Source organism: Arachis ipaensis, chromosome B3 (assembly GCF_059453495.1).
Source record: "Arachis ipaensis isolate K30076 ecotype BB chromosome B3, ASM5945349v1, whole genome shotgun sequence".
Classification (NCBI taxonomy): Eukaryota; Viridiplantae; Streptophyta; class Magnoliopsida; order Fabales; family Fabaceae; genus Arachis; species Arachis ipaensis.
This window is the reverse complement of record NC_142438.1, coordinates 63,624,566-63,649,113: the sequence shown is the minus strand read 5'-3', so window position 1 is coordinate 63,649,113 and position 24,548 is coordinate 63,624,566. Positions and strand designations below refer to the sequence as shown.

The window sequence follows — 24,548 nt, the reverse complement described above, 5'->3', positions numbered from 1 at the left end:
AATTTGGTGACCTCTTTCTGCACCACTTCTTTCATGGCTGGATTTAGCCGCCTCTGTGGTTGAACCACTGGTTTGGCATTATCTTCCAATAAGATTTTGTGCATGCATCTAGCTGGGCTTATGCCCTTAAGGTCACCTATGGACCACCCAAGAGCTGTCTTGTGTGTCCTTAGCACTTGAATAAGTGCCTCCTCTTCCTTTGAATTTAAAGCAGAGCTTATGATCACTGGAAAAGTGTCACCTTCTCCCAGAAACGCATATTTCAAGGATGGTGGTAATGGCTTGAGCTCGGGTTTAGGAGGTTTTTCCTCTTCCAGAAGAAATTTCAGAGGCTCTTTTATGTCCTCTGAATCCTCTAAATCAGGCTGAACATCTTTAAAGATGTTTTCCAACTCTGATTCAAGACTCTCAGCCATGTTGATCTCTTCTACCAAAGAATCAATAGGATCAACTTTCATGCAGTCTTTTGATGTGTCTGGATGCTGCATGGCTTTGACAGCGTTCAACTTGAATTCATCATCATTGACTCTCAGGGTTATTTCCCCCTGTTGGACGTCAATGAGGGATCTTCCAGTTGCTAGGAAGGGTCTTCCTAGAATGAGAGTAGCACTCTTATGCTCCTCCATTTCCAGCACAACAAGGTCAGTGGGAAAGGCGAATGGCCCAACTCTGACAATCATGTCTTCAATCACGCCTGATGGGTATTTAGTGGAACCATCAGCAAGTTGGAGACATATCCGGGTTGGTTTAACTTCTTCAGTTAAGCCAAGCTTCCTGATAGTGGATGCAGGTATTAGGTTGATGCTTGCCCCAAGATCGCATAAAGCTGTCTTGGTGCAATTACCTTCTAATATGCATGGTATCAGAAAGCTCCCAGGGTCTTTAAGCTTTTCAGGAAAGCTCTTCAGAATGACTGCACTGCATTCTTCAGTGAGGAGAACTCTTTCTGTTTTTCTCCAATCCTTCTTATGACTCAAGATCTCTTTCATGAACTTGGCATAAGAGGGTATTTGCTCAAGTGCTTCTGCAAATGGAATCTTTATTTCAAGAGTCCTGAGATAATCTGCAAAGCGAGCAAATTGCTTATCCTGCTCCTCTTTCCGGAGTTTTTGAGGATAAGGTATCTTGGCTTTATATTCTTCAACCTTAGTTGCTGCAGGTTTATTGCCTATAGAAGTGGTTGAAGAAGCCTTTTTAGAGGGGTTGTTATCAGCATTTGTGTGTGTCTGATCCCTCACTGGCAATTGAGTGCCAGAGTTAGAAGTTGGAGTGACGTGAAAAGCCAACTCCTTGTCTGTTCCTGGCGTTTGAACGCCAGAATTGTGCCCATTTTGGGCGTTCAGCGCCAGATCCTGCCTATTTTGGGCGTTCAACGCCAGATCCTTGCCCATTTCTGGCGTTGAACGCCAGTCCTGCTTTGTTTCTGGCGTTGAACGCCAATTTTGGCCATGGTCTGGGCGTTCAGCGCCAGCCTTCCACCAATTTTCTGGCGTTTTAGCGCCAGAATTATTTTTCCCTGAGCTCTTACTGTCCTCAGGTGAATTTTGGGTGGTTTGCTCATTTCTTAGCTTTTTGCTGCCTTGAGGTGGGGTATTTAATGTTCTCCCACTTCTTAGTTGAACTGCTTGGCATTCTTCTGCTATTTACCTTGACAGCTGCTGGTTTGTTTGCTTAAACTGTTCGTCCATATGTATATTAGCCATCCTTGTCTCTTGTAACCTGTCTTTAAATTCGGCTAGCTGCTTTGTTAGAAAGTCCAATTGCTGATTGAATTCAGCAGCTTGTTTTACAAGACTGAGTTCAGCAGTTACTGTTTTAACCTCTTTATTCATGGAAGGGTTGCTGCTTAGGTACAGATGCTGATTCCTGGCAACTGTATCAATGAGCTCTTGAGCCTCTTCAATTGTCTTTCTCATGTGGATAGATCCACCAGCTGAGTAATCTAGAGACATCTGAGCTCCTTCTGCAAGCCCATAGTAGAAGATGTCTAACTGAACCCACTCTGAAAATATTTCAGAGGGGCATTTTCGTAGCATCTCTCTGTATCTCTCCCAGGCATCATAAAGAGATTCATTATCTCCTTGTTTAAAGCCTTGGATGTCCAGCCTTAGCTGTGTCATCCTTTTTGGAGGGAAATATTGATTCAGGAATTTTTCTGTCAGCTGTTTCCATGTCCTTATGCTGGCCTTAGGTAGGTTATTCAACCACCTCTTAGCTTGATCTTTTACAGCAAATGGAAACAGTAATAGTCTGTAGACATCCTGATCTATTTCTTTATCATGTACTGTGTCAGCAATTTGTAAAAACTGTGCCAGAAACTCTGTAGGTTCTTCCTGTGGAAGACCGGAATACTGGCAACTTTGTTGCACCATGATAATGAGCTGAGGATTCAACTCAAAGCTACTGACTCCAATGGAGGGTATGCAGATACTACTCCCATATGAAGCAGTAGAGGGGTTAGAATATGACCCCAGAGTCCTCCTGGACTGTTCATTTCCGCTTAGGTCCATGATGGAGAAAGGGAGATGATGTAAAATAGAAAAAATATTTTTATTTATTTATTTATTAATTTATTTCGAAAATAAAATAAATCAAAATAAAATAAATAAAAATGAGTAAAAGATTTTCGAAAAAGTGAGGAGAAAGAGAGTGGTTAGGAGATTTTGAAAAAGATATGATGATTTTTGAAAAAGGTTTTAAATTTTGAAATAAAAATCTGAATTTTTTAAAGGAGAGAGAAAAAATAATAAGATAACACAGGATTTAAAATTTTTAGATCTGAGGTTCCTTATTTTCGAAAATTTTTGGGGGGGAAAAACACCAAGGAACACCAAACTTAAAAATTTTAAGATCAAGACACAAGGAAAACTTAAGAACACTTTGGAAAAACACCAAACTTAAAATTTTTAGAAAACCAAAATAAATTTTCGAAAAACAAAGAAAAATCAACAAGAAAACACCAAACTTAAAGTTTGGCACATGATTTAATAGAGAAATTATTATTTTTGAAAAAGATTTTAAAAAGAGTGTACCAAACTGCCACGGGCTTAGACTAACGCTCTAGCCAATTGGGCAGTAAAATGTAACACTTGTTTTAAAGAAGGATATTTTTGACCAAGAACAATAATAAGAGACTCTAAACCAAAAAGAAAATTTTTCCTAATCTAAGCAACAAAATAAACCGTCAGTTGTTCAAAAATGCACAATCCCCGGCAACGGCGCCAAAAACTTGGTGCACAAATTGTGAATCACACTTTTCATAACTCGTACCACTGACCTGCAAGTGCACTGGATCGTCCAAGTAATACCTCACGTGAGTAAGGGTCGAATCCCACGGAGATTGTTGGTTTGAAGCAATCTATGGTTATCTTGTAAATCTTAGTCAGGAAGTCAATTATGTTTATCAGTTGAATTACAAATAAACAAGAGAGCATGGATTAAAGGTTACTTGTTGTGCAGTAATGCAGAATATGTTGGAGTTTTGGAGATGCTTTGTCTTCTGAATCTCTGCTTTCCTCTGTCTTCTTGTTCACGTACGCACGTCCTCCTATGGCAAGCTGTGTGTTGGTGGATCACCGTTGTCAATGGCTACCTTCCATCCTTCCAGTGAAAAATACGCTCACGCTCTCTGTCACAGCACGGCTAATCACCGGTTGGTTCTCGATCCGGTTGGAATAGGATTTACTATCCTTTTGCGTCTGTCGCTAGCGCCCAGCCTTCAGGAGTTTGAAGCTCGTCACAGTCATTCAATTCTTGAATCCTACTCGGAATACCACAGACAAGGTTTAGACTTTCCGGATTCTCATGAATGCCGCCATCAATTCTAGCTTATACCACGAAGATTCTGATTAAGAGATCTAAGAGATACTCATTCAATCTGATATAGAATGGAGGTGGTTGTCAGGCACACATTCATGGGTTGAGGATGGTGATGAGTGTCACGAATCATCACCTTCATCACAGTTAAGCGCGAATGAACATCTTAGATAGGAACAAGCGGGTTTGAATAGAAAACAGAAATATTTGCATTAATCCATCGAGACACAGCAGAGCTCCTCACCCCCAACAATGGAGTTTAGAGACTCATGCCGTCAAAGAGTACAAAGTTCAGATCTAAAATGTCACGAGATACAAAATAAGTCTCTAAAAGTTGTTTAAATACTAAACTAGTAGCCTAGGTTTACAAAAAATGAGTAGACTATGATGGGTGATGCAGAGATCCACTTCTGGGGCCCACTTGGTGTGTGCTGGGGCTGAGATTTAAGCAAGTCACGTGCAGAGGCCATTTGTGGAGTTGAACGCCAGTTTTTGTGCCAGTTTGGGCGTTCAACTCTAGCTTTTGATCCTTTTCTGGCGCTGGACGCCAGAATTGGGCAGAGAACTGGCGTTGAACGCCAGTTTACGTCATCTATTCTTATGCAAAGTATGGACTATTATATAATGCCAGAAAGCCCTGGATGTCTACTTTCCAACGCAATTGGAAGCATGCCATTTCGAGTTCTGTAGCTCCAGAAATCCACTTTGAGTGCAGGGAGGTCAGAATCCAACAGTATCAGCAGTCCTTTTTCAGCCTGAATCAGATTTTTGCTCAGCTCCTTCAATTTCAGCCAGAAAAATACCTGAAATTACAGAAAAACACATAACTCATAGTAAAGTCCAGAAATATGAATTTTTCATAAAAACTAATGAAAATAGATCTAAAACTAACTAGAACATACTCAAAACTATATGAAATTAACCCCAAAAGCGTATAAAATATCCGCTCATCAGTTCTTAAGCACACTCTCTTTTTTTGCTTTGGACCTTGACTTTAACCGCTCAGTCTCAAGTTTTCACTTGACACCTACATGCCACAAGCACATGGTTAGGGACAGCTTGATTTAGCCGCTTAGACCAGGATTTTATTCCTTTAGGCCCTCCTATCCACTGATGCTCAAAGCCTTGGGATCCTTTTTATTTCCCTTGCCTTTTGGTTTTAAGGGTTATTGGCTTTTTGCTCTTGCCTCTTGGTTTTAAGAGCTTTTGGCTTTTTCTGCTTGCTTTTTCTTTTTCTTTCTATTTTTTTCGCCTATTTATTTTTTTTCCTGCAAGCTTTGTTCTTTGCTGCTTTTTCTTGCTTCAAGAATCATTTTTATGATTTTTCAGATTATCAAATAACATGTCTCCTAGTCATCATTCTTTCAAGAGCCAACATATTTAACATTCTTAAACAACAACTTCAAAAGACATATGCACTGTTTAAGCATACATTCAAAAAACAAGAAGCATTGTCACCACATCAATATAATTAAATTAAGTTCAAGGATAAATTCGAAACTCATGTACTTCTTGTTCTTTTGAATTAAAAGATTTTTCATTTAAGAGAGGTGATGGATTCATAGGACATTCATAACTTTTAAGACATAGTTACTAACTACTAATGATCATGTAATGAAGACACAAACACCGATAAGCACACAACATAGAAAACGAAAAACAAAAGAAATAAGAACAAGGAATGAATCCACCTTAGTGATGGTGGCGTTTCGTTCTTGAGGAACCAATGATGTCCTTGAGCTCTTCTATGTCTCTTCCTTGTCCTTGTTGCTCCTCCCTCATTGCTTGTTGATCTTCTCTTATTTCATGGAGCATGATGGAGTGCTCTTGATGTTCCACCTAGGGAGGTGTTGATTTGCTCCAAATAGTTTTATGGAGGAAAGTGCATTTGAGGCATCTCCGGGATCTCATGGTGATGAGCTTCATACGCCTCTTGAGCTCCATGAGTGGGCTCTCTTGCTTGCTCCATCTTTTTCTTAGTGATGGGCTCGTCCTCTTTGATGAGGATATCTCCCTCTATGTCAATCCCAGCCGAATTGCATAGGTGGCAAATGAGGTGAGGAAAGGCTAACCTTACCATGGTGGAGGACTTGTCAGCCACCTTGTAGAGTTCTTGAGGTATAATCTCATAAACTTCCACCTCTTCTCCAATCATGATGCTATGGATCATGATGGCCCGGTCTATGGTAACTTCAGACCGGTTGCTAGTGGGAATGATTTGAGCATTGAATGAACTCCAACCAGCCTCTAGCTACAGGCTTGAGGTCCAATCTTCTTAGTTGAACCGGCTTGCCTTTGGAGTCAATCTTCCATTGGGCTCCTTCTACACATATGTCCATAAGGACTTGGTCCAACCTTTGATCAAAGTTGACTCTCCTTGTGTAGGGGCGTGCGTTCTCTTCCATGTTTGGCAAGTTGAATGCCAACCTCACATTTTTCGGACTAAAATCTAAGTATTTCCCCCGAACCATTGTAACATAGTTCTTTGGATCCGGGTTCTTACTTTGATCATGGTTCTTGGTGATCCATGCATTAGCATAGAACTCTTGATCCATTAGGATGCTGACTTATTGGATGGGATTTGTTAGAACTTCCCAACCTCTTCTTTGAATTTCATGTCGGATCTCCGGATACTCATTTCTTTTGAGTTTGAAAGGGATCTCAGGGATCACCTTCTTCTTGGCCACAACATCATAGAAGTGGTCTTGATGGGCTTTGGAGATGAACCTTTCCATCTCCCATGACTCGGATGTGGAAGCTTTTGTCTTCCCTTTCCCCTTTCTAGAGGATTCTCCGGTCTTAGGTGCCATCAATGGTAATGGAAAAACAAAAAGCTTATGCTTTTACCACACCAAACTTAGAATTTTGCTCGCCCTCGAGCAATAAATGAAAGAATAGATGAAGAAGAAGAAAAAATGGAGGAGAGGGAGAGTGGGAAGTGTTTCAGCCAAGAAGGGTGTAGAGGAGTGTGTTGTGTGAATTTGATGAAGAATGGAGGGCTTTATATAGGGAAGGGAGGGGGGGTTAAGGTTCGGCCATTTAGGGTGGGTTTGGGTGGGAAATAGGTTTTGAATTTTGAAGGTAGGTGGAGTTTATGAGGTAGGTTTATGGGGAAGAGTGGATGGATGTGAGTGGTGAAGAGGTGATGGGGAAGAGAGATTGAGGTGATTGGTGAAGGGTTTTTGGGGGAGAGTGTTTATGGTATTGTGTGAAAGAGAGTGGTGAGGGATGAGAAGAAGTGAGTGGAGGTAGGTGGGGATCCTGTGGGGTCCACAGATCCTGAGATGATCCTGTGGGGTCCACAGATCCTGAGATAATCCTGTGGGGTCCACAGATCCTGAGGTGTCAAGGATTTACATCCCTGCACCCATTAGGCATGTAAAATGCCTTTGCACACAACTCTGGGCGTTCAGCGCCAGGTTGGTGCCCATTTTAGGCGTTCAACGCCCATTTGTTGCCATTTCTGGTGTTGAACGCCAGAACCATGCTTGTTCTGGGCGTTCAGCGCCAGGATGCTGCCCATTTTGGGCGTTCAGCGCCAGAACCATGCTCTGTTCTGGCGTTGAACGCCAGGCAGGTGCTTCCTCCAGGGTGTGATTTTTCTTCTGCTGTTTTTGATTCTGTTTTCAATTTTTATATTTATTTCGTGACTCCACATGATCATGAACCTATAAAGACATATAACTAAGAAAAATATAGTTAGATAAATAAAAATTGGGTTGCCTCCCAACAAGCGCTTCTTTAATGTCAATAGCTTGACAGTGGGCTCTCATGGAGCCTCACAGATGTCCAGAGCATTGTTGAAACTCTCCAACACCAAACTTTGAGTTTGGATATGGGAGTTCAACACCAAACTTAGAGTTTGGTTGTGGCCTCCCAACACCAAACTTAGAGTTTGACTGTGGGGGCTTGGGTTGACTCTGCTTTGAGAGAAGCTTTTCATGCTTCCTCTCCATGGTTGCAGAGGGAGATCCTTGAGTTTTAAATACAAGGGAGTCCTCATTCCATTGAAGGACTAGTTCACCTCTGTCAACATCAATCACAGCTCTTGCTGTGGCCAGGAAAGGTCTTCCTAGGATGATGGATTCATCCTCTTCCTTTCCAGTATCCAGGACTATGAAATCAGCAGGGATGTAAAGGCCTTCAACCTTTACTAACACGTCCTCTACTTGTCCATAAGCCTATTTTCTTGAACTGTCTGCCATCTCTAATGAGATTTTAGCAGCTTGTACCCCATAGATTCCCAGTTTCTCTATTACAGAGAGGGGCATGAGGTTTATTCCTGAACTAAGGTCACACAGAGCCTTAAAGATCATGGTGCCTATGGTACAGGGTATTATGAACTTTCCAGGATCCTGTCTCTTCTGAGGCAATGTCAGTTGATCCAGATCACTTAGTTCATTGATGAACAAGGGAGGTTCAACTTCCCAAGTATCAATGCCAAATAATTTGGCATTCAGCTTCATGATTGCACCAAGAAACTTGGCAGTTTGCTCTTCAGTAACATCCTCATTCTCTTCAGAAGAGGAATACTCATCAGAGCTCATGAAGGGCATAAGGAGGTTCAATGGAATATCTATGGTCTCTAGATGAGCCTCAGAGTCCTTTGGTTCCTCAGAGGGAAGCTCCTTATTGATCACTGGACGTCCCAGAAGGTCTTCCTCCTTGGGATTCACGTCCTCCTCTCCTTCTTTGGGTTCGGCCATGGTGCTTATGTCAATGGCCTTGCACTCTCCTTTTGGATTCTCTTCTGTATTGCTTGGGAGAGTACTAGGAGGGATTTCAGTGATCCTTTTACTCAGCTGGCCCACTTGTGCTTCCAGATTTCTAATGGAAGATCTTGTTTCATTCATGAAACTTATAGTGGCCTTAGATAGATCAGAGACTAAGTTTGTTAAATTAGAAGTATTTTGTTCAGAGTTCTCTGTCTGTTGCTGAGTGGATGATGGAAAAGGTTTATTATTGTTAAACCTGTTTCTTCCACCATTATTAAAGCCTTGTTGAGGCTTTTGATCCTTCCATGAGAAATTTGGATGATTTCTCCATGATGAGTTATAGGTGTTTCCATAAGGTTCACCTAAGTAATTCACCTCTGCTATTGCAGGGTTCTTAGGATCATAAGCTTCTTCTTCATAAGAAGCCTCTTAAGTACTGTTGGATGCAGCTTGCATTCCATTCAGACTCTGAGAAATCATATTGACTTGCTGAGTCAATATTTTATTCTGAGCCAATATGGCATTCAGAGTATCAACTTCAAGAACTCCCTTCTTCATAGGCGTCCCATTACTCACAGGATTCCTCTCAGAAGTGTACATGAACTGGTTATTAGCAACTATGTCAATGAGTTCTTGAGCTTCTGTAGACATTTTCTTTAGGTGAATGGATCCACCTGCAGAAGTGTCCAGTGACATCTTTGATAGCTCAGATAAACCATCATAGAATATATCCAGGATGGTCAATTCCGAAAGCATGTCAGAAGGACACTTTTTGGTCAACTGTTTTATCTTTCCCAAGCTTCATAGAGAGATTCACCTTCTTTCTGTTTGAAAGTTTGAACATCCACTCTAAGCTTGCTCAGCTTTTGAGGAGGAAAGAACTTGGCTAAGAAAGCCATGACCAGCTTATCCCAAGAGTTCAGGCTATCTTTAGGTTGAGAGTCCAACCATATTCTAGCTCTGTCTCTTACAGCAAAAGGGAAAAGCATGAGCCTGTAGACTTTAGGATTTACTCCATTAGTCTTAACAGTATCACATATCTGCAAGAATTCAGTTAAGAACTGAAAAGGATCTTCAGATGGAAGTCCATGAAACTTGCAGTTCTGCTGCATCAGAGAAACTAATTGAGGTTTCAGCTCAAAGTTGTTTGCTCCAATGGCAGGAATGGAGATGCTTCTTCCATGTAAATTGGAATTAGGTGCAGTAAAGTCACCAAGCATCCTCCTTGCATTATTATTATTTTCGGCTGCCATCTCCTCTTCCTATTCGAAAATTTCTGAAAGGTTATCTCTGGATTGTTGTAATTTAGCTTCTCTTAATTTTCTCCTCAGAGTCCTTTCAGGTTCTGGATCTGCTTCAACAAGAATGTTCTTGTCCTTGCTCCTGCTCATATGACAAAGAAGAGGGCACAGAAAAATAATAATAATAGAGATCCTTTATACCACAGTATAGGGATCCCTTTGTGAGTGGGAGAAAAGAGGGAGACAAAGAATGTGATGTAAAGGAAGAAACACAACTGTGAGGAGGGCAGAGATGTGAGATGAGATGTTAGTAAATGAATAAATAGAAAGAATGAGATGGGAGAGGGAGAATTTTCGAAAATAATTTTTGAAAAAGGAGTTAGTGATTTTCGAAAATAGTTTTTGAAAAAGGTTAGTATTTTTTTTGAAAAATTTTAAAATCAAAAATAAAAATAATTAGTTAATAAAAAAGAAATTTTTGAAAAAGAGGGAAGATATTTTCGAAAATTGGAGAGAGAGAGTTAGTTAGGTAGTTTTGAAAGAGTTAAGAAACAAACAAAAAGTTAGTTAGCTAGTTGAAACAAATTTTGAAAAGATAAGAAGTTAGGAAGTTGGAAAAGATATTTTGAAATCAAATTTTTGAAAAAGATAAGATAAGAAGATATTTTTGAAAAGGTATGATAGAAATTAGTTTTTGAAAAAGATTTGATTTTTAAAATCACAATTAATGACTTGATTCACAAGAAATCACAAGATATGATTCTAGAACTTAAAGTTTGAATCTTTCTTAACAAGTAAGTAACAAACTTGAAATTTTTGAATCAAAACATTAATTGTTATTGTTATTTTCGAAAATTATGTGATAAAAATAAGAAAAAGATTTTTGAAAAATATTTTTGGATTTTTCGAAAATAACTAAGAAATTTGAAAGAGATTTGATTTTTGAAAAAGATTTTGAAAAAGATAAGATTTTCAAATTGAAAATTTGATTTGACTCATAAGGAACAACTTGATTTTAAAAATTTTTTAAAAAGTCAACTCAAATTTTTGAATTTGATGAGAGAAAAAGGGAAAGATATTTTTTTGATTTTTGAAAATTTTTTTTATGAAAAACATGAGAATGATGCAATGCATGAAAATTTTTGGATCAAAACAATGAATGCATGCAAGAATGCTATGAATGTCAAGATGAACACCAAGAACACTTTGAAGATCATGATGAACATCAAGAACATTTTTTTTTTGAAAAATTTTTTAATGCAAGGAAAACATACAAGACACCAAACTTAGAATTCTTTAATGCTTAGACACTAAGAATTCAAGAATGCATATGAAAAACAAGAAAAGACACAAAACATGAAAACATCAAGATCAAACAAGAAGACTTACCAAGAACAACTTGAAGATCATGAAGAACACTATGAATGCATGAATTTTCGAAAAATGCAAGATGCATATGCAATTGACACCAAACTTATGATATGACTCAAGACTCAAACAAGAAACACAAAAACATTTTTGATTTTTTTGATTTTCTAATTTTTTTGGATTTGTCGAAAATTATATGAAAAAAAAGAAAAAAATAATAAGGATTCCAAAATTTTTAACATGAATTCTAGGAATCTTGCATTCTTAGTCTAAAGCTTCAGTCCAAGAATTAGACATGGCTCACTAGCCAGCCAAGCTTTCAATGAAAGCTCCGGTCCAAAACACTAGACATGGCCAATGGCCAGCCAAGCTTCAGCAAACATAGATACCTTTCATGCATACAATAGCAAATTTTATTGGCAACAACTAGCTTGCTCTTGTGATGATGATTAGGATGCCTCAGTCCAAAAGAATTTAGACATGGCTTTACAGCCAGCCAGGCTTCACATGCTTCATGAAACATTAGAATTCATTCTTAAAAATTCTAAATAAATTTTTTTTTTCGAAAACAGATGAGAAAACTTTGAAATATTTTTGAAAATTTTTTGAAAAGAAAACAAAAGGAAAATTACCTAATCTGAGCAACAGGATGAACCGTCAGTTGTCCAAACTCGAACAATCCCCGGCAATGGCGCCAAAAACTTGGTATGCGAAATTGCTACTCAGGTTGTGAATTGTTGTTCGAAATTGATTCCCTGGCAATGGCACCAAAAACGGATGCACAGGACCATGGTCTAAACATATCTTCACAACTTCGCATAACTAACCAGCAAGTGCACTGGGTCGTCCAAGTAATACCTTACGTGAGTAAGGGTCGAATCCCACGGAGATTGTCGGTATGAAGCAAGCTATGGTCACCTTGTAAATCTCAGTCAGGCAGATATCAAATGGTTATGGAGTTTTCGAAAATAATATAATAAAATAGGGATAGAAATACTTATGTAATTCATCGGTGAGAATTTCAGATAAGCGAATGGAGATGCTTTCGTTCCTCTGAACCTCTGCTTTCCTGCTATCTTCATCCAATCAGTCTTACTCCTTTCCATGGCTGGCTTTATGTGATACATCACCATTGTCAATGGCTACTTTCGGTCTTCTCTCGGGAAAATGATCCAAATGCCCTGTCACGGCACGGCTAATCGTCTGGAGGCATCACCCTTGTCAATGGCTTCATCTTATCCTCTCAGTGAAAATGGTCAACGCAGCCTGTCACGGCACGGCTATTCATCTGTCGGTTCTCGATCATGTTGGAATAGGATTTACTATCCTTTTGTGCCTGTTACTAACGCCCCGCAATCGCGAGTTTAGAGCTCGTCACAGTCATTCATTCATTGAATCCTACTTGGAATACCACAGACAAGGTTTAGACCTTCCGGATTCTCTTGAATGCCGCCATCATTCTAGCTTATACCACGAAGATTCTGATTAAGAGATCTAAGAGATACTCATTCAGTCAAAGGTAGAACGGAAGTGGTTGTCAGGCACGCGTTCATAGGGAATGATGATGATTGTCACGTTCATCACATTCAGATTGAAGTACGAATGAATATCTTAGAAGCGAAACAAGATGAATTGAATAGAAAATAGTAGTACTTTGCATTAATCTTTGAGGAACAGCAGAGCTCCACACCTTAATCTATGGAGTGTAGAAACTCTACCGTTAAAAATACATAAGTGAAAGTCCAGGCATGGCCGAGAGGCCAGCCCTCAAACGTGATCTAAGATAGCATACAACTGATCAAAGATACCTAATACAATAGTAAAAGGTCCTATTTATAATAAACTAGCTACTAGGGTTTACAGAAGTAAGTAATTGATGCATAAATCCACTTCCGGGGCCCACTTGGTGTGTTCTTGGGCTGAGCTTTAACTTTCCACGTGCAGAGGCCATTTGTGGAGTTGAACGCCAGGTTTTGATCCATTTCTGGCGTTCAACTCTGGTTTTTGATCCCTTTCTGGTGCTGAACGCCAGATTTGGGCAGAGAGCTGGCGTTGAACGCCAGTTTGCGTCGTCTAAACTTGGCCAAAGTATGGACTATTATCTATTGCTGGAAAGCCCTGGATGTCTACTTTCCAACGCAATTGGAAGCGCGCCATTTTGAGTTCTGTAGCTCCAGAAAATACATTTTGAGTGCAGGGAGGTCAGAATCCAACAGCATCAGCAGTCCTTCTTCAACCTCTGAATCTGATTTCTGCTCAAGTCCCTCAATTTCAGCCAGAAAATACCTGAAATCACAGAAAAACACACAAACTCATAGTAAAGTCCAGAAATGTGAATTTAACATAAAAAATAATGAAAACATCCCTAAAAGTAACTAGATCCTACTAAAAACATACTAAAAACAATGTCAAAAAGCGAATAAATTATCCGCTCATCAAGCAGCTTCAGTTCATTGGCCCTTTTCCCTTGTCTTTCGTTTTGGAGGAGGAGGAGGAGTCATCGTCATCCTTCTTGCAGGATCCCTCTTGTGCCTTTGTGTCCTTGGGCTTCCAAAATTCCAGCCTTCTCATGTAGGATCTTACATTTTCTTTGTGCTTGTATGCAATTTCTTCCTGCCTTGCACTGAGTTCCTCCATCTTTTGCATGTATGTTGGATAATTGGGGTTCATGTTGGCTATTGCATTACACAAGTAGCTCAATTTTGTTTCTGCGTAGCAGTCATATTCCCTTCTTGCTATGGTTCTGGCTTCATACAGATGCCTAAACTCAGCGAGGTTCCCTAGTTGGATTTGTTGTTGTTCCATAATTTTGTTGAGGCTGCCTTGCATCTCTCCCCAGTTGAACTGGTCTTGCTGCTCCTTCATGTGCTCCATACTTCCTTGGAGTTATTGTATGTCCTCATGCACTTGGTCCCAATGTTGTTGTTGTTCCTTGAGTTGGTTGACATCCTCTCTTAGGTGGTGTATATTTCCTCTCATTTGGAGTATGTCTCCTTGCAATTGCTCCCAGTTGAAACCTTCAGGAAATTGTGGATATGATGGTGATAGAAGTGCTAGGTTGTGGTTGATCTTCAGCCTCTCCTTCTTGTTGTGGTGGTCCTTGTGGTACATGAGCATGAGCTCTGTGCTCCCTAGCCCTCTGAAGTGGGTTGACAGCCACCACTTTGGCTATCTTCTTGGCAGTTATGGGCTTGTCTTGATCCACTAGGAATTTATCAATGATCTTTTCCACCCCTGCCTCATCACACAACCTTTGGATGATGCTGGAAAATGCCAACCTTGTGCTATCCTTGGTGCTTTTCAGCACCCTATTGATGTTGTTGGCAATTATTTCCCCTACATTAACATTTTCTCCCTTCATTATGCTGTATATGAGCACAGCCCTTTCCAAAGTCACCTCTGAAGTGTTGTATGTGGGATTTAGAGACCTTCTCACAAAATCTGGCCACCCTCTAACTTGGGGGCTCAAATCTCTTCTCCTTAGTTGGTTGGGTCTTCCTACCCTTCCTTATGTGAAATACACCTTCTCAAGATTCCATCAACACCCTTTTCAAACAAGTAGGGCTCGTCCCAAATGTAGTATTTAGCATCATTGATTAGCTTCCTCCTCATGTACTTATTGATATTGGTGGGCAACTCCCCAATAGCCTTGAAATTGGCTATATCAGCAAACTAAGGGCTTTCTTGAATCATCATCAACTGCTCATTAGGGAAGCTTTCATTTACTTCAAATTGTTGTGCTTCATCCTCTTCATGTGGGATTCTTGATAGGTGGCCAGCCACCTTGTTCTCTGCTCTACTTCTATCTTTAATCTCTATGTTGAACTCTTGAAGTAGCAAGACCCACCTTATCAATCTAGGCTTGGACTCTTGTTTGGTAAGCAGGTACTTAAGAGCTGCATGACCAGTAAACATAATGACTTTAGAACCAATAAGATATGATCTAAACTTATCAAATGCAAAGACTATGGCAAGAAGTTCATTCTCTGTAGTGGTGTAATTCCTTTGATTCTCATTGAGGACTTTGCTAGCATAATAAATAACACGCACCAACTTATCTCTCTTTTGTCCTAAAACAGCACCAACAGCAAAGTTTGATGCATCACACATCAACTCAAAAGGTAAATTCCAGCAAGGTGGTATTATGATAGGTGCAGAGGAAAGTCTGTTTTTAAGCTCATCAAAGGCTAGCATGCATTATCTATCGAAGATAAAAGGTACATTAGAGACAAGCAAATTACTTAAAGGTTTGGAAATCTTTGAAAAATCTCTAATGAACCTTCTATAAAAACCAGTATGTCCTAGAAAGCTTCTAATTGCTTTGACATTGCAAGGTGGGGGTAACTTTTCAATCACCTCCACCTTGGCCTTGTCCACCTTTATACCTCTTTTTGAGATCTTATGACCAAGAACCACCCCCTGTAACCATAAAGTGACACTTCTCCCAATTCAAAATGATGTTAGTTTCTTGGCATCTCTTTAGCACCAAGGCCAAGTGGTGTAAGCACTTAGAATATGAATCACCAAATACAGAAAATTTATCCATAAACACCTCAAAGAATCTTTCAATCATGTCTGAAAATATAGAGAGCATGCACCTTTGGAATGTTGCAGGTGCATTGCACAATCCAAAGGGCATTCTCCTATAAGCAAAGACACCATAGCAACAAGTAAATGAGGTTTTCTCTTGGTCCTTGGGGTCTACAACTATTTGGTTATAACCAGAATAACCGTCCAAGAAGCAATAATATTCATGTCCCGCAAGTCTTTCTAGAATCTGGTCCATGAAAGGTAGGGGGAAATGGTCCTTCCTAGTAGCTTCATTAAGCTTCCTATAATCTATGCACATGCGCCAGCCAGTCAGTGTTCTTGTTGGTATCAATTCATTCTTCTTATTCGGCACAACAGTGATCTCTCCTTTCTTGGGGACTACTTGCACTGGGCTTACCCAAGGGCTGTCTGAGATTGGGTAAATCACCACTGCTTGCCACAACTTCAACACCTCCTTTTGCACTACTTCATTCATTGTTGGGTTTAACCTTCTCTGTTGCTGTCTTAAGGGCTTTGCACCTTCTTGAAGTAGGATTTTGTGCATGCACATTGAAGGGTTGATTCCTTTTAGATCTGTAAGTGCCCACCCTATAGTATCCTTGTGTTGTTTCAGCACTTGGATTAGCTCCTCTTCTTATTCTTCATTCAAACTTGAATTGATGATCACTGGGTATGTGTTGTTGTCACCCAAGTAAGCATATTTCAAGCTTGGGGGTAGAGCTTTTAGTTCCAATTTTGGTGCCTCCACTTCCATTTTACTTGTCTTGTCCAGCATGATTGGTTCTTCCATAGTCTCTAGTAGTAGCTCGCCACATGAAGCTTGTTGATCTTGCTCTTTGATTTCTTTACATTGTTCTTCCTCTAGGACCCCTTGAACGAGATTTTCAATTGTGTCCACCATCATACATTCTCCAATGGATTCTTTGGGGTAGCTCATTGCCTTGAAGACATTGAAGACCATCTTCTCTTCATGTAATCTTAAGACTAGATCCCTTTTTTGAACATCGATTTTGGCTCCAGCTGTAGCTAGGAATGACCTTCCTAGGATGATTGATGTGTTGGCTTCTTCCTCCATGTCAAGCACAACAAAGTCAGCTGGAAAAATAAACTCTCCTACTTTCACCAACAAATCTTCTACTACCCCATGAGGAAACTTGAATATTCTGTCAGCCAATTGGAGTGCCATTCTAATTAGTTTGGCCTCCTCAATCCTCATCCTTTTCATCATTGCCAAGGACATGAGGTTGATGCTGGCTCCAAGGTCGCACAATGCTTTCTCAATGTTGATATCCCCTATGATGCAGGGAATTTAGAAGCTCCCAGGATCTTTTATCTTTTGGGGAAGCTTCTTTTGTATGATGGCATTGCACTCCTCAGTTAGCATTATGGTTTCCTTTTCACCCCAGTTCCTTTTTGTTGTCATGAGCTCCTTTAAAAACTTGGCATAGAGTAGCATTTGCTCCAATGCCTCAGCAAAAGGTATGTTGATCTAGAGCTTCTTGAAGATTTCTAAGAATCTAGAAAATTGGCTGTCTTTCCCATCCTTCTGCAGCCTTTGTGGATAGGGTGCCTTTGTCACATAAGGTTTTAGGACTTGCTTTGGTGAGGATGGTACAAGGGTCTCTTCTTCTTTCTTGGTTTGAGGTTCCTTTGCAGCTTCTTCTTCTTGGTTGCTTTGACTTAGGGATGCTTCTTCTACAACTTTTCCACTTCTTAGTATGATGGTCTTGCATTCCCCTCTTGGGTTGACCATGGTATCACTGGGAAATGTATGTGTAGGCATTGGTATTTGTTTAGACAAGCTCCCTATTTGTGCTTTCAATTTTAAAATTGATGCCCCTTGATTTCTTATGTTGGATCTGAACTCCTCTTGGTTTGCATCTATCTTTCTTTTAGCCTACATTTGTCTTTCCAGAACAGTGAAAATGGTTCCTGTCAGTTGTGCTGACAATTGTGCTATGGCAGCCTCCAATTTTGCAAAATTGCTACTGGTTTCATATGGTTTCATGGTTGAGGATGATGTATCTTGATGGTGGTTGTTGTGTGGTTGTTGGTTGGAGTGGTATGATGCATTTTATGAGTTGTGGTATTACCTGATTGATGGTTGGGGTTGTGGTTGTTGTATTGGTTGAATTGGTATGGTTTGTGGTCTTGGCTGTGGTTTTGTTGGTTTCCCCACCCAAAATTTGGGTAGTTCTTCCAACCAAGGTTGTATGTCTTGGCATTGGGATCATATGATGGTCTAGATGGATTGTTCACATAGTTAGCTTTCTCCCATTCACATTCCACTTCTGGTGTATCTCCTTCTTGTGGAGGGGCTTGGGCTTGAATAGCTGAGACTTGATTCTTTTCCACCTTCTTGGTTAAGGCTGCTAGTTGTGCAGTGATCACTTTGTTTTGGGCTAACAAAGCATCCATAGAATTGAGCTCCATCACTCCTCTCTTTTGAGTTTTATCTGAAGCATAGAAGTACTCATTCTCGGCCACAGTCTCTAGGACATCTATGGCTTCTTCAATGGTCTTCTTCTTGTTGAGTGAGCCCCCTGAAGAATGATCTACTGCCTGCTTTGACTCATATAGCAGTCCCTCATAGAAGATGTGCAATTGCACCCACTCGTTGAACATATCCAACGGGCATTTCCTTGTCAAATCTTTAAACCTCTCCCAGGCCTCATAAAAGGTTTCACCATCTTGCTGTCTGAAGGTTTGCACCTCAGTTCTCAATCTATTAACTCTCTGTGGAGGGTAGAATCTTGCTAAGAACTTGTCCACAACATCATCCCAAGTGGTCAAGCTCTCCTTGGGAAATGCTTTCAACTACTTTGCTGCCTTATCTCTGAGAGAAAAGGGGAACAGAAGTAGTTTGTAGGTGTCAGGGTGTACACCATTTGACTTTACAGTGTCACAAATCCTCAAGAATGTAGTGAGATGTTGGTTTGGGTCCTCTTGGGCACCCCCTCCATATTAACAATTATTCTGGACAAGTGTGATGAGTTGAGACTTCCACTCAAAGTTATTAGCATGAATTGTTCGCTTCAGGATGCTACTACCACAGTTTCCTAGATTTGGGTTGATGTAGAAGCCTAGAACTCTCCTCTCTTGCCTAACATGATTACCAGCATCCTCTCCAACATGGTTATGCACCTCTTCCTCCATAGTAACTCCCAGATCTTCCTCCACTACTTCCTCTCCAAATATTCCTTTCCCTCTTGCTTCCCTCCTTAATCTAAGGAAGGTCCTCTCAGGTTTACTATCAAAAGAGGATGAAGTTTCTCCTCTTCTACCTATCATACATTTAATAAACAGCAAGCAGAGGATAAGTGAAGGAATCACTCTTGTTAGGACTGGTGGTTAGTTTGGTTGGTGCAATTAGTCAAACAGTTAATAGAGAAAAGAAAAAAAAAGATGGAAATATGAACAATGAATAGCTAAAATGATCAAAATAAAAAAATAAGAAAATTAGGGAACTGAAATTAAAAGAATTAACAGGTTAATTAAAAGTGCTTAATCTAGCTACCCACAAATTTAATCATTGTCAAATTCAAACCAATCCCAACAACGGCACCATAAAACTTGATGACCGGAATTCACCCCCATATAAAAATGATGAATCCGTTCTTTTGGCAAGCGCACCAAAAATATCGTCAAGTAATAACCCACTAGGAGTGGGATCGTATCCACAGAGATTGGTATATCTGAGCAATTTTAATCAATGGGTGAATTAGTCAAGCTGAGCAATATAGATTGTAATTGCAGAAATTTAAATGAGCAGAAATATAAATAACTCAAAAGTAAAAAGAAGCAGTAAAGTACAGAAAGGTAAATGGCAAAAATGTAAAGTGCAGAAACATAAATAACTTAATTGTAAATGGAATAGGGAATAACAGAATTAAAGAAAGCTATAAAGAATGTGAAAGATAAGAATATAGGGAATTCATTGAGATCAATAGATGTTGTTCTCTTTGGATTAAATTCAGTTCATCTCATCTTTAATCATGCAACTCATTGACCTCTTGGCAATCATGATTGATTGAACCCCAATCCCTTGGTGATTCAATCTCTCAGAACTTGATCAATAGCCAATTCCATGGTCTAATTGCTCATGAAGAGAGATATGCTTGGTCCCTGATTATACCACACATCCTCATAGATCCAAATAGTGGGTGGATTATCTGTCACCATATCCAATCACCGAAACTCAGATCTACTCAAGTGTGAGAAGGATTTCAAGCATGGTTTCATGTTTCCTTTTCCAAGGTTCTCATGAAACCCATTTTGCATTCAACCTATTTTCCAAGATGATTGAACACTAGCATTAAAATGAAATTCCTTCTAGCAAATCAAAGAGAAGATGAAGAGAAGAAGAAATTTACTATCATTAATCCACCAAGAACAACAGAGCTCCCTCTCCCAACGAGAGGGAATTTAGCTACTCATAGCTTAAAAGAAAAGTACAAGAGATGGAAGAGATAAAGTGTAAAGTAAAATTAGATCTAAACTTAGCAATGCCAACCCAATCCAACCCCCTCTTCAGTACTTCCAGGGGATATTTATACTACTCCTAACACTAGAATTAAGAAATTAAAAAAGAGAAAGGAAAATTACAATTGGAGAGAAAAAAGAAAACTCAATAAACGTGACCTTCAAGTTTGGCGTGTGACTGGCGTTTGGGTGGCATGCCACGCCTAGCCACTAGATTTGGCTTGGCGCGCCACGCCCAGCTCTTCAAGTGGCACACCCCATGTGTTGGCATCCCTGGCGCACTACGCCTTTGAACCCAAGTGGCACGCCCAGGGTCTTCTTAAGCATTGGTTGGCCTGGCGTGCCATGCCTTCGAACCCAAGTGGCACGCCCAGGGTCTTCTTAAGCATTGGTTGGCCTGGCGTGCCACGCCCTCGAACCTAAGTGGCACGCCCAGCCTCTTCTTGGAGCTCGGCTAGCCTGGCGTGTCACGCCTTCGAACACAAGTGGCATGCCTAGGCTCTTCCTTCTTGTTATTCTTCCCTAGACAATTGAACTAGCATGGCACGCCCACGGTCTGGCGTGCCACGCCCATTGTGGCTGCTTCATCTTCCTCTCTGGATTTTTCTACTGGCGTGCCACGTACAACAGTTGGCGTGCCACGCCCATGAAGAACCTTCTTCACTTCTCTGGAAAACAGAACTGGCATGCCACACCCAGTGTATGGTGTGCCACGCCCATAGTGAATGCTTCTTCACTTCTCTGGAAAATAGAACTGGCGTGCCATGCCTAGAGTATGGCGTGCCATGCCCATAGTGTATCCTTCATTGCTCTAGTAGCTGGCGTGCCATGCCAAGAATTCAAGTGGCACGCCCAGTCTTCTTCTCCTTGGTTGCTTGAGTTGGCGTGCCACGCCTTCGACATCAAGTGGCACACCCAAGTTGGTGGTGAATGCTGGCGTGCCACGCCTTCGACCTTAAGTGGCACGCCCAGTGTTGGTGCTCATCCTTCTTTAGCATTGGCGTGCCACGCCTTCGACACCAAGTGGCACGCCCAAGTGTTTGGATCTTCAACCACTTCTCTGGAAACTTAAACTGGCATGCCACGCCTTGATGTTCAAGTGGCATGCCCAACTTAAGGTGACTGCTGTAAGCTTGGCGTGCCACGCCTGGGTCTTCAAGTGGCACGCCCAAGTGATGGGCCAGAGATGGCGTGCCACGCCTTCGATACCAAGTGGCACGCCAAAGTGGTTGTTCCCTTCTGGATTGATGAACTGGCGTGCCACGCCTAGTGGTTCAAGTGGCACGCCAATGGTGTGTGATGGACTTGGCGTGCCACGCCCCTTTTGTGGCCTTCAACATTGCTCTCTGAAAAATGATACTGGCATGCCACGCCCAGCCGGTGGCGTGCCACGCCCTTGTTAAAACCAAAACATGCTTCCCTGGAAATTATTACTGGCGTGCCACGCCCACATATTTTCATGGCGTTTGTTCTAAGTGGCACGCCCTCCTCACACGCCCAGCTTTCTTCACTGTTTTCTTCCTTATTTTGGTGATCTTTCCACCTGAAATGCAACACAAACCCAATTCAAAGCAATGTACCAAAATATATATCAATTGATGCATGAAATTGCATTTATTATATGAGATTATGTCTCTTTCATGGTCCTTTTTGATAGGAAAAAGGGGTAGATGATGCAAGTCATCATCATTGTCGACTCTGTCATCGGTAATGCCATTTGCAAATTCGAAGCTTCATAACGCCTCGTAAGATCGCACGCTCACCGGTTTCATCCTTCGTGTTAATAAGGGGTATCCTAAAGAACTAACATATCAACAGTTGCGTATAAGCATTGCATGCAATGTTGAAATAAGCTCAAGTTATCTGAAGGAATATCAAACTCAAAAAGAGAGCAGACAATTCTGAATGGTACCCGTAGGAAATTAAAAAGGTAAATTATGTTGTGATTAGACAAGGTTATAGAAAATAAGAAAATGCACCAAAAGGAAAATTAGAGTACACCTCAAGAAAGAAATTTCAAATTAATAATTCTTGGTAGAAGTAATAAGATAAATGAAATCAAAATAGGTCTTTACTGATTGTTTATCTCAATAAAAATTTCCCTCACAATTGATTAGGTCAAAATAGATTTAGGCCTAGGTCAAGGAGTACGAGTTTTGTGAAAGGTCACATGCAAGCAAGGTTTGATTATGGAAACGTTCAATTTAATTATCAAGAAAGGTCATGGAATGAAATTCTTCAACGGGAATTACAAAAGAAAGATAGATCGAGTCACAAGCATTTGTTGGTAATCTCTCTCGTATTAGGTCTCCCATTACTATCCTCAGCAACGGATACTTGTTCTTCATAGTCACTTTGTTCAACCATCGGTAATCCACGCAAAGTCGCATTCACCACCAAGCGTTTATAACCCTTAGCTACAACTGCCCCTCTTTCGATGAAGTGTTTTGCGACTTAATATCGCCAAACCTAACTCAAGTCGTTACCATATTTCACCTTTCGTAATTTTACCGTGTCAATGCTTCCTTACGTCTTCTGCTGTGTCACTCTAATTGGTTGTCAATAAGAACCCAAACCACTTGGCTGTGCTCACCAGACTTATCTTCTCCCATTAATTCTTCCGACGCTAAGTTTGGCCAGCCTTAATGGCAACGTCCCATAAAATAAAACTAAGCTAAACTCTGGTTTTAAGCTTGATGTTTAATCTAATCTTCCTAGTTCCAAAACCTTGTCTCCATCATAAGTTAATAAGAGGAGTCAAGTTACAGTCCCCCATAACGTGATTAAAACTAGGTTACCAATTTTATCATTACCTTGAGTTGGAGATCCTTAACCCCGTCATTGGGACCGGTCTGCACCTTGATCCTTTTTGTAAAGACAGCATCTAGAGATATGCCCTGACAATCCACAGCGGTAACATCCACTGAACCCAGCCATGCACGACTTTTTCGGATGGTATCTTTCACATCTCGGGCACCTTAACTCCTCTTGTTTATCCCATGCCTTCTTACCTCCTCCTCTCGCCCGGTGATACTGGTCATGGTTGATACCTTCAATATGTCCTTGAACTTGGGATTGCTGAGGGGAATGCCTACCTTTCTTGAAGTTTTAGCCTCTTGATGGAACATACTTCCCACAATCCTTGCTACTAGTACTGTGATGCTCATCTCTCAACAAAAACATCTTCTTGGCATAATCTTCAACAATTCTTGCCCTGCTCACCAATTCAGAAAATATTCAAATCTCAAATGGGGTCACAACATTCATAATATTTTCACTCAGACCTCCTTGGTACCTTTCACACTTCCACCCCACATAGGACTCAGGGGCTCCCCGATATACCCTTGAGAACCTACAAAGCTCTTCGAACTTACTCGTATACTTAGCCACAGACATTGAACCTTGCTTTAGCTACATAAGCTCTAACTCTCTGGCCTCCTTTACTAATTCAGGAAAATACTTCTTGTAGAAAGCAGTCTGAAACAGCTCCCACGGAATATTCATATTTTATAGTTGCAAAAATCGACACTCTCCTTGCCACCAATGCTGAGCTTCTCCTACGAGTTGATAAGCCGCATATTCGACAAACTGATTATTCGGACATGTTGGGTCTGTAATGCACACTCCACACCCTTAAACCAATTGTCTGCTTTAGTAGGATTTGTCAATCCATTGAAAATCGGCAGGTCAATATTCAGAAAAGTAGCTAGGGTCCTTGGAACACCACCTAAGCTGTCCTCAGCACCTTCTACATTTTTGTTTCCAAATGATTGCCTTCTCCGTCATAAAGCATTAGTAGCCATAGTAGTGCCCGCTTGAATCGTGTTAGCTAAGTTAGTCATCGCCACCATGAGTTCAGCGTGATTGTCTGTCGACGGGTTACCCTCATTCTTTCTTTGTATACGTGACTGACCTTGTCCGCAAGATGCCATTAGGGTTTCTATCTATACCAAACAGTCGATATTAAGGTGATCAGTCTCAATATCAAAAGTCTAGTGCTTCAATTATCCCAAAAAGGTACTCACAAACAAGCATGCTATATATATATCAAGCATTTAACCTAAATAGCATGAAAGAAAAAGACACAGAGTATGCAATGAAGCACAATCGGTCTATCCCTCTGGCTCACGAGGACGAACCGCTCTGATACCACTAACTGTAATACCCTAATTACCCTAAGCCTTACCTCTAGCCGTAAAGCAAAGGTTAATCAGAGGTTATGACAATCCTAAAACTTATACAAATATCATATATAGAAAGAAATAATAATTCTAGAAGCCCGATGAAGAAATAAGCTCAAAAACTAAGAGTTACAAAAATGCGAAACGTTCACATGAAGCCATAAACTTAAGGCAAAAGATATAGATACCGGATA

At 40.6% G+C, this 24,548-nt stretch overlaps 1 non-coding gene across 1 annotated transcript; it reads left to right on the top strand.

Annotated features, from left to right (window-relative positions):
* The first annotated feature begins 18,312 nt into the window (after positions 1–18,312).
* Positions 18,313–18,418, top strand: LOC148570894 (small nucleolar RNA R71). The gene has a single exon (XR_015880517.1). It is a non-coding gene; the product is annotated as a small nucleolar RNA R71 (small nucleolar RNA).
* Positions 18,419–24,548: the final 6,130 nt, after the last annotated feature.